The sequence below is a fragment of the Sorex araneus genome, chromosome 1 (genome assembly GCF_027595985.1).
Source record: "Sorex araneus isolate mSorAra2 chromosome 1, mSorAra2.pri, whole genome shotgun sequence".
Taxonomy (NCBI): Eukaryota; Metazoa; Chordata; class Mammalia; order Eulipotyphla; family Soricidae; genus Sorex; species Sorex araneus.
Window position 1 is genome coordinate 185,491,026 of NC_073302.1, and position 10,677 is coordinate 185,501,702.

Consider the following 10,677-nt stretch of genomic DNA (forward strand, 5'->3'; position numbering starts at 1 on the left):
ATTGATAAAGCCAAATCATATGTGAGGAGAATTTTCTGCCTGTCTGTAGTTTTTAATAGCCCTCTAGCTACAAGTTCATAATCCATATCCTGCATGAAATATTAAATTAAATCAACCAGATTGTCATTTTTTAGTTCATGTGCAAAGATATTTCACTTTCTTTTATTGCCATGACAAGTGAAGTTTATTTCCCAAGAGAGTTGATACTGTCACTGTCACTGTCATTCCATTGCTCATCAATTTGCTCCAGTGGGCACCAGTAATGTGTCCATTGTGAGACTTGTTGTTACTGTTTTTGGTATATCAAATATGCCATGGGGAGCTTGCCAGACTCTGCCGTGCAGGCAGGATAGTCTCGGTAGCTTGCCAGGCTCCCCGAGAGGGATAGAGGAATCAAACCCGAGTCGGCTATGTACAAGGCGAACACCCTACCGCTGCGCTATCTCTCCATGTATCAACCCCAAAGAGCTGATACATGGCTATTAAATAAATTTTCTTTTAATGAAATCAACTTCGTAAATGTGTTCCTTTTTGTATGTTCTGCTGGGCCTCATGCAGATACAGATTTGCTAGATTATACATTTTTCTTTATATTCCCTCTGCTCCTGAAGAATGTGAAGTAAGTAATATCAAATATACAAAATACTTACTTATCAAATATACAAAATACTAACATATCAGGACTGGAGCCATAGCACAGCGGGTAGGGCATTCTCCTTGCATGCAGCCGACCCAGGTTCGATTCCTCCACCCCTCTCGGAAAGCCCGGCAAGCTACCGAGTATCTCGTCCGCACAGCAGGGCCTGGCAAGCTACCTGTGACATATTCAATATGCCAAAAACAGTAACAACGAGTCTCACAATGGAGATGTTACTGGTGCCCGCTCGAGCAAATCAATGAGCAACGGGATGACAGTGACAGTGACTAACATATCAAATAGACAAATATACTTAATACTAACTACTCCTATATTTTAAAATATTAAGCTTGTAGTTAGTTTTCTTTTATTTTAATTCCAATGAAAGAATACAAGAACAAGAAGCATTTATTTTACTAGTGTCAGTAGAGTGCCTACTGTCTGGAATGAAATGCTCTAGATTCAAGAACAGAGGTAGGGAGTCTACTACACAATTTTACTCACAGGAATCACACTCCATTAGCAGGTGATGAAAAATGATAGCATGCAAGAAAGCAGGCACATAAACAGATAAAAAATTTAAGTGAAATCATCATCATCATCATTATCATCATCATCATTCCGTTGATCATCGAATTTCTCGAGTGATCTCAGGAATGTCTCCATTCATCTTAGCCCTAAGATTTTATCAGCCTCTCTTTACTCGTTCTTCCCAATGGTGCCACATTGGAGGCTCTTTCAGGGTCAGGGGTATGAGATCCATCATTGTTACTGGTTTTGGCATATGAATACACCATGGGGGAGTTTGCTAGGCTCTCCCGTGTGGGCAGGAAACTCTCAATAGCTTGCCAGTTTCTCCCAGAAAGAGAAGTAGGCTATAAGATGCCTCCTTCCCAGAGCTTGGTTTTATAGTCTCTGGATGTTGGCCATTGGTGGGATTACACGGTGCTGGGGGCAGTCCCTGGGTGTGACCACCCAGCTACTGGAAAATGGAGGATCTGGGAGGAAGAGACCCAGTCCCAATCTGAGCAGGCTTGGAGATTTCAGCCCTGGGTCCCACACACCTGGGTTCTTCTTCCGGTACCTTCATGCATGAGGCTCATCTGAATGTGTGGAGAGGAGCCTTGAGCATGCCTTTGGCTAGGCTCCTGGAGGTCTTCGTTTAAGTGAAAATGAGGAGCATAATATAAAAGAAAGTTGGTGAGAGGTCTAAAATAACATTAGTAAGTAGACACAGGTTAGAAAATCAAAATAAAGCTTCAATGTGAAGCCAAATTGTCAGATTACGAAGTTTTATGGAGGAAAGTGCAAAGGCTCCAAGACAAGTGTATTCCTCAAATAATAATCATCCTTCTCAAGCAAGAAGGGGAAAGTGAAAAAGTTGATGTGGCTGAGTGGAACACTATGGAGCATGCAGTGAAAGTAGGGGTCAGATAATATATAGCACATCTTCTAAAGCACTGCTCCAGACAACTGTATAATTTAAGAGACACTTTCCTTTTGGGATGTGGTATGAGGCTTTGAACATTCTCTATGAGATTTATGGATACCCTTTTCTTCTTATACTACATTTTCTTGGGCTATTAATCTACATATAATTTTAAATCTCTGGAACTCTATAATCCTACAGACACATTTAGATGTTGTTCCCGGTCACTTCATGGCTCATTTGTACCTGCCAAGGATGATGGGCATTGAACTGCCAAGTATCCACTGAAACTTATCACAGTCTCTGATATCATCGAATTGAATGTTTTCTCCTGAATGATATAGGACTTTAGACTATAAACAGATTGTTTCTTATATTTGAATGAGTGCATGATTATCTAGTTTCTGTGCAGAATATACATGTCCATTTGCAGTTATGGGCTTTGAAAGGTCTTGAACGGTTTATTTCTGACTGCCCTTAATATTGTTGCTACAATGGCGAGCAAGAAGATGTTTATTTCATTGCAGTTGATGATGAGAAGCTGAGATGGTCAGAATCTCAACACGTGTAGCACCAGCTGCAAGTGACTATATTAAGAAAGTCAGTTTTTTTCCAGGACAATTATGAATGGAGAAAATGAACATATTTTGTGTCCATCTGTTTGTGCCACATCTAAAACAAATATTTCTAAGGAATCTGAGGAGTAGTTTCTGCGTCTCTTCCACACTTTTAATTTATTTCATAAATTGGAATCTAGTTAGAACGTTTTGAAAGCAATTGATTTAACTAGATCACTTATATTGGTCTAGAATATTCAACTCTGATTTCAAAGGACAATGTTCTATTTCTGTGTGCATGTTTGAGTCCTTGTTGTTATTACAAAGATACAAATTCCCTCAGACTGACAGATACCTATAAGATATTTGTTTCCCATCACTGTATCACTGCCATCCAATTCATTGATTTACTCAAGCAGGCACCAGTAATGTCTCTATTACAATCAGCCCTGAGATTTTAGCAGCTTCTCCTTACTCATCTTTCCCAACAATTGGAGGCTCTTTCAGGGTCTGGGGAATGAGACCTATCGTTACTGTTTTTGCCACGGGTACCTTGCCAGGCTCTGCCATGCAGGTGGGATACTCTCGGTAGTTTGCCAGGCTCTCCAAGAGGTATGTATATAGTTGTTACTGTATTTGGGATATGAATATGCCAACGGGAGCTTGCCAGGCTCTCCCATGTGGGCAATAAACTCTCGGTAGCTTGCCAGTTTTCCAAGAGGGAGAACTAGGCTATCAGATGTCGCAAGGTGCTTCTGGGTGGGAGCTTTGTTTTATAGTCTCTGGATGTTGGCCTTTGATGGGATTACACAGCGCCGGGGAGAGTTTCTGGGTGCAACCGCCTAGCTAGTGGAAAATGGGGCATCTACGTGGAAAAGGCCCAGTCCCAATCCGAGCAGCCTTGGAGATTTTGGCCCCGGGTCCCACACACCTGGGTTCCTCTGCCGGTTCCTTCATGTGTGACACTTGTTTGAACATATGGAGAGTGGCCTTGAGCATGGCTGTGGTTGGGTTCCAGAGGTCTTCAACTGTCACCATACATAGAATTAATGATAATTTTTATTCCTCTCAACTTACAAATCAGATTAATTTTTAATGATGATCTAAACAATTAAAAATACCAGTCAGTCAATTATTTCAAAAAAATGTTGCCTTCTAGATGAAACCATTTTGTGAGAGTTTCATAAAATCCCCATCTATCAACATCATGCAAGATTGAACTAAAAGTTTAAAATTGAATTTCTCATTTTCAGCTGCCAAATGGTAAATATTGCCTCAAGGAAATGTATTTAAACTTTTATAAAGGAAGTTATGTTTCTAGTAGAAGAAAGTCAGTCCCACTCAGGTGTTTTAGCTCAAGTGTGTAAGTTCACAGTTCAAACTCTGTCAAGAGTCCTCACTTTTAAGACTAACTTTACTCTTTAGCACACACAGAAGAATCAACTTGCTTCCAAAAGGATTCTTTATGGGGCTGGAGAGATAGCACAGTGGGTAAAGCACTTTGCATGCCTCTGACCCAAATTCAATCTCTAGAACAGAACAGCACATGGTCGTTTGAGCCTCTCCAGAAGTGAATCCTGAGGTCCTGCAGCCACCCTGACCTGCTTCCCGCGCCCCCATTATTCCCGTCTGGCTCTCTAATATGGGCCCTCATTCAGGTACTGAGACCAACCCCCGGTCACGCCTCCTAGGTTCCGGCTTCCCACGGCCGCCCTGGGTCCCCAACGTCCTGCAGCCGACCCGACCTGCGTCTTGCGACCCCGCCAGGAAGATACTGGGGGCACAATAGGTATTGTCTAGTTCGTTGAAAATCATTTTAGCCATCTGAACCACTTCTGCAAAATACCCATTAGCTTAGTTTAACTTTATAAAAACGATCAGTGAATAAGGGAAGCTTAGCACAACCAGAGCCCCTCCTTCCCACAACAAGAGGGAATAGGAATAAATAACTACGAAGTTTCAACTCTACACTTCTGTAACAATATGAAGAAGCAGACAAAATCCCCTCCACGAAGAGAGGGAGAAGAAAAGATTCCAGAAACATAAACAAGGGCTACTCACATCTACGACCTCTCAGATAAACAATTCAGAGAGGAAATCTGGAGGAGAGTCGACCTACTCCAAGCAACCATGGAACAGACATCCAATAAATTAAGGGAGGAGATGAATGAAGTACTGCAAAGGTCTACCAAGAAAATGCAGGAAGAAATGAGAGCAGAATTTTCAAAGATACGAAGTCAAAGAACGGAAGTCACACAAATAAAGGAATCAGTAGATGAATTAAAAATCTCAGCAGATGCCCTCAACAGTAGAATGACTACAGCCAAAGACAGAATCAGCGAACTGGAAGATGAGCTGCAGAAAGCTTATGGACAACAACAAATAATGGAGAAAGACCTCAAAATGGCTATAGAGCGAATCAGAGTCCTTGGGGATCACTTCAAGAGGAACAACATAAGAATCATTGGAGTACCAGAAGCACAGGGAAGTAATCCCAATGAAAAAAACACAGCCAAAGACATCATTGCTAAGAAATTCCCAGAGCTGGAGAAGGAAGGCATCCAGATCCAAGGAGTCAGAAGAGTACCAGCAAAAAGAGACCCGAATAAAAAGACTCCAAGGCATATCATAGTCAGAATGACGGATGCTATGAATAGATACACAATTCTGAAAGCAGCAAGGTCAAAGAAGGAAATCACATACAAAGGAGCATCCCTCAGATTTACAGCATACCTGTCAGAGGAAACCCTCCTAGCCCGAAGACAATGGTGGGACATAGTGAAAAACTCAACGAAATGAATGCCTCACCAAGAATACTTTATCCGGCTAAACTCTCACTCAAACTCGAAGGAACCATACACTATTTCTCGGATAAACAACAGCTCAGGAACTTCATAAACTCAAGACCAAACTTGAAAGAAGGTCTAAAGGGGCTATTGTAAGACAAGGAGGAGCCCCATAAGAACAACAAACCCCACAGAAAGATGACACAAAACCCCATCACAATAATCTCTCTCAATGTCAATGGACTAAATGCACCTATCAAGAGACACAGAATGGCAAAATGGATCCGGAAATTAAACCCAACATTCTGCTTCCTGCAAGAAACACACCTGAACAAAAAGAGTAAACATAGACTCAAAGTCAAAGGATGGAAAACAATCCTGCAAGCAAACAACTCCCTTAAAAAAGCTGGAGTGGCAATCCTAGTATCCAGCAACATAGATTTCAGGTTGAAAAAGATGAAAAGGAACAGCGAAGGTCATTTTCTATTTATCAAGGGATATGTACAACAGGAAGAAATCACACTCTTAAACGTATACGTTCCTAATGAACGACTGGCTAAATATTTAAAACAACTCCTAACAGACTTCAAAGAGGACATCACTAACAGCACAATAGTAGTCAGAGACTTCAATACCGCCTTATCACCTCTAGATAGATAAACAAGAACAAAACTCAGCAAGGAAACACTGACTCTGAAAGAAGAAATTGAAGAGAGAGACCTAATAGACCTATACAGGGCTTTACACCCCCAAAAGAAAGAATACAAATTCTTTTCCAGTGCACATGGAACATTTTCTAAAATAGACCATGTACTAGGCCCCAGAACATGCCTCAATAGAATCAGAAAATAGAAATTGTATCAACCATCTTTTCAGACCACGATGCGCTGAAGATAGAAGCTAACCACTCACCTACACGGAGAACCAAATCAAACACCTGGAAATTAAACAACTCAATGTTGAACAATGAGTGGGTCACAAAGGAAATCAAGGAAGAAATCAAAAGATACTTAGAAACAAATGAGAATGAAGACAGGAGCTACCAAAACATATGGGACACAGCTAAAGCTGTGTTAAGGGGAAAATTTATAGCTCTCCAAGCATTCCTCAGGATGGAAGAAAGGGCCCACATAGATAGCTTGACTTCACAGCTCAAGACCTTAGTAAAGGACCAGAAAAAGGAACCCAAACCGGACCAAAGGAAAGAAATAATAAAAATTAGAGCAGAAATTAATGACATCGAAACGAATAAAACAATCTGAAAGATCAATGAAACAAAGAGCTGGTTCTTCGAGAAAATAAATAAGTTTGATAAACCGCTAGCAAGACTCACAAAGAAAGAAAGAGAGAGAACCCTAATAAATTGAATCAGAAATGAAAAGGGAGACATCATGACAGAAACCAGTGAGATTCAAAAGATCATTAGAGACTACTTTGAAAGCCTGTATGCCACAAAACAGGAGAACCTAAAAGAAATGGATGTATTCCTTGATTCGTACAATCTCCCAAAACTGTACGAAGAAGACTTGGAATACCTGAATAGACCCAGCAACGTTAAGGAAATGGAAACTGTAATCAAAAATCTGCCCAAAAACAAAAGCCCAGGCCCAGACGGTTTCACTGGTGAATTCTTCCAAACATTTCAAGAAGACCTGTTGCCAGTTCTCCTCAAGCTTTTCCAGGAAATTGAAAAAATAGGAACTGTCCCAAACAGTTTCTATGAAGCACCCATCTCCCTAATACCAAAAGCAAACAAAGACACCACTAAGAATGAAAATTATAGACCAATATCCCTGATGAACACCGATGTGAAGATCCTCAACAAAATATTAGCAAATAGGATCCAACAACTCATCAAAAATATCATACATCATGACCAAGTGGGATTCATCCCGGGGATGCAAGAATGGTTTAACATTCGAAAATCAATCAACATAATCCACCATATAAACAAAAGTAAAGATAAACACCATATAATCATATCAATAGATGCAGAGAAAGCATTTGACAAGATCCAACATCCGTTCATGATGAAAACCTTCACCAAAATGGGTTTTGGAGGAAATTTCCTCAAGATAGTTGAAGCCATCTACCACAACTATGGCAAGCATTATCCAGAATGGAGAAAAACTAAGGGACTTTCCTCTAAGATCAGGCACAAGACAAGGATGCCCACTCTCACCACTTCTCTTCAATATAGTACTGGAAGTACTTGGGATAGCTATTATATAAGAAAAAGAGATTAAGGGCATCCAGTTAGGAAAAGAAGAAATCAAACTCTCACTATTTGCAGACGATATGATACTATATCTAGAGAAGCCTAAAGCTTCTACTAAGAAACTCTTAGAAGCAATAGACTTATACAGTAATGTGGCAGGCTACAAAATCAATACCCAAAAATCCATGGCCTTCCTATATACAAACAATGAGGCAGAGGAAAGGAACATGATAAAAGCAATCCCATACACAATTGTGCCCCAGAAAATCAAGTACCTCGGAATCAGCTTAACCAAGGAAGTAAAAGACCTCTACAAAGAAAAGTATAAAATGCTACTCCATGAAATAAAAGAGGACATCAGGAAATGGAAATATATACCTTGCTCATGGATAGGGAGAATCAACATTGTCAAAATGGCAATACTCCCCAAAGCATTATACAGATTCAACGCGATCCCTATAAGGATACCCATGACATTCTTCAAATAAACGGATCAAGCAATCCTAAAATTCATATGGGAAAAAAAACGCCCACGGATAGCTAAAACAATTCTTGGGAAAAAGACGATGGGAGGCATCACCCTCCCCAATCTCAAATTCTACTACAAAGCAGTAACAATTAAAACAGCATGGTACTGGAACAAAGGCAGAGCTGAAGACCAATGGAACAGGGTAGAATATCCCAACACACAACCCCAAATGTATGATCATCTAATATTTGATAAGGGAGCAAGAGATGTGAAGCTGAGCAAGGAAAGCCTCTTTAACAAATGGTGCTGGCACAACTGGACAATCACGTGCAAAAGAATGGGCTTAGACCTCGACCTGACACCATGCACAAAAGTCAGATCAAAGTGGATTAAAGACCTCAACATCAGACCACAAACCATAAGGTACATTGAAGACAAGGTCAGTAAATCCCTCCACGATATTGAAGATAAAGATATCTTCAAATATGACATGCAACTGGCCACCAAGTGAAAACAGAGATCAACAAATGGGACTACATTAAACTAAAAAGCTTCTGCACCGCAAAAGATACAGTGACCAGAATACAAAGACTATCTACAGAATGGGAAAGGATATTCATACAATACCCATCAGATAAGGGGTTGATATCAATGGTATATAAAGCACTGGTTGAACTCTACAAGAAGAAAACATCCAACCCCATCAAAAAATGGGGCGAATAAATGAACAGAAACTTTCCCAAGGAAGAGATAGAAATGGCCAAAAGGCACATGAAAAAGTGCTCTACATCACTGATCATCAGGGAGATGCAGATCAAAACAACCATGAGATACCACCTCACACCACAGAGATTGGCACACATTCAAAAGATCAAAAGCAACCACTGTTGGAGAGGATGTGGGGAGAAAGGGACCTTTCTACACTGCTGGTGGGAAGTCCCACTGGTTCACCCCTTTTGGAAAACAATATGGACCATTCTCAAAAAACTAGAGGTTGAGCTGCCATTTGACCCAGCAATACCACTGCTGGGAATATATCCCAGAGAAGCAAAAAAGTATAGTCGAAATGACATCTGCAGTTATATGTTCATTGCAGCACTGTTTACAATAGCCAGAATCTGGAAAAAACCCGTGTGCCCTAGAACAGATGACTGGTTGAAGAAACTTTGGTACATCTATACAATGGAATACTATGCAGCTGTTAGAAAAAAGGAGGTCATGAATTTTGCATATAATTGGATCGGCATGAAAAGTTTCATGCTGAGTGAAATGAGTCAGAAAGAGAGAGACAGACATAGAAAGATTGCACTCATCTGTGGAATATAGAATAACAAAGTAGGAGACTAACACCCAAGAATAGTAGAAATAAGTACCAGGAGGCTGACTCCATGGCTTGGAGGCTGGCCTCACATTCTGGGGAGAGGGCAACTCAGAGTAGGGATCACCAAGTATAATGCGGTCGGAGGCCATGCGGGGGAAGGGTGATGTGGGCGGAATATAGACTAGAGACTGAACACAGTGGCCACTCAACACTTTATTGCAAACCACAGCACCTAATGAGAGAGAGAGAACAAAAGGGAATACCCTGCCACAGTTGCGGGGTGGGGTGGGGGGAGATGGGATTGGGGAGGGTAGGAGGGATGCTGGGTTTACTGGTGGTGGAGAATGGGCACTGGTGAAGGGATGGGTTCTTGAACTTTGTATGAGGGAAACATGAACACAAAACGCATAAATCTGTAATTGTACCCTCACGGTGATTCACTAATTAAAAATAAATAAATTTTAAAATAAAAGAAGTGAATCCTGAATGCAGAACCAGGGGTATTCCCGGGTACTATTGGGTGTGTCCCCCAGACCAAATCAACTAAACATACAAACAAAAATAATGTTTTGTGAAGGATTCAAAAATAACTTTATGATCACTTACCTCTTTTAGACTAATATGAATAGCTGTGATCTGGGAATTATTTTCTTTTTCCCAAATATCTTACCACTTTTTGAGTTCAATGTCAAGTGACTTGAGTTCAATTTCATCTGTGAAATTTGTTATTGTAGTGTAGAATGCAACTTCATGAGAGAACCATTGGTTGAGGCCCCATAGATTTACCCAACAAATATAAAAGGAATAGAAAAATATTTATTGTTTTCTTATTATGAGCTAATTAAAAAAGATAATATTCCTGATTCCAAGCAATTTATTATATATTAAGAGATTAAGATATATAAAAGAAAAAAGCTATGCAAACTTGATCATTAACTCTGCATGATGTTAAAGAAATGAGGGGACCCAGGATTGCTAAAGTAACTGCAGTGATAGAAATATATAAACTTCAGGTAAACCCACTGAGTTTACTATTATATTATAGTATAGGGTTAAAGCAATAACAAATAGGGGCTGGGGCGATAGCTCAGTGGTTAGGGCATTTGCCTTGCACGTGGTCAACTCGGGTTTGATTCCCAGCATCCCATAGGATCCCCTGAGCACCACCAGCAGTAATTTCTGAGTGCATGAGCCAGGAGTAATCTCTGTGCATTGCTGGCTGTGACTCATAAAGCAAAACAAAACAAAACAAAAAACCAA

General features: G+C 40.4%; 1 non-coding gene across 1 annotated transcript; it reads left to right on the top strand.

The window, feature by feature from the left end:
• Window positions 1–10,334: 10,334 nt before the first annotated feature.
• Window positions 10,335–10,469, top strand: LOC129401525 (small nucleolar RNA SNORA66). Its single transcript, XR_008628407.1, has one exon. It is a non-coding gene; the product is annotated as a small nucleolar RNA SNORA66 (small nucleolar RNA).
• Window positions 10,470–10,677: the final 208 nt, after the last annotated feature.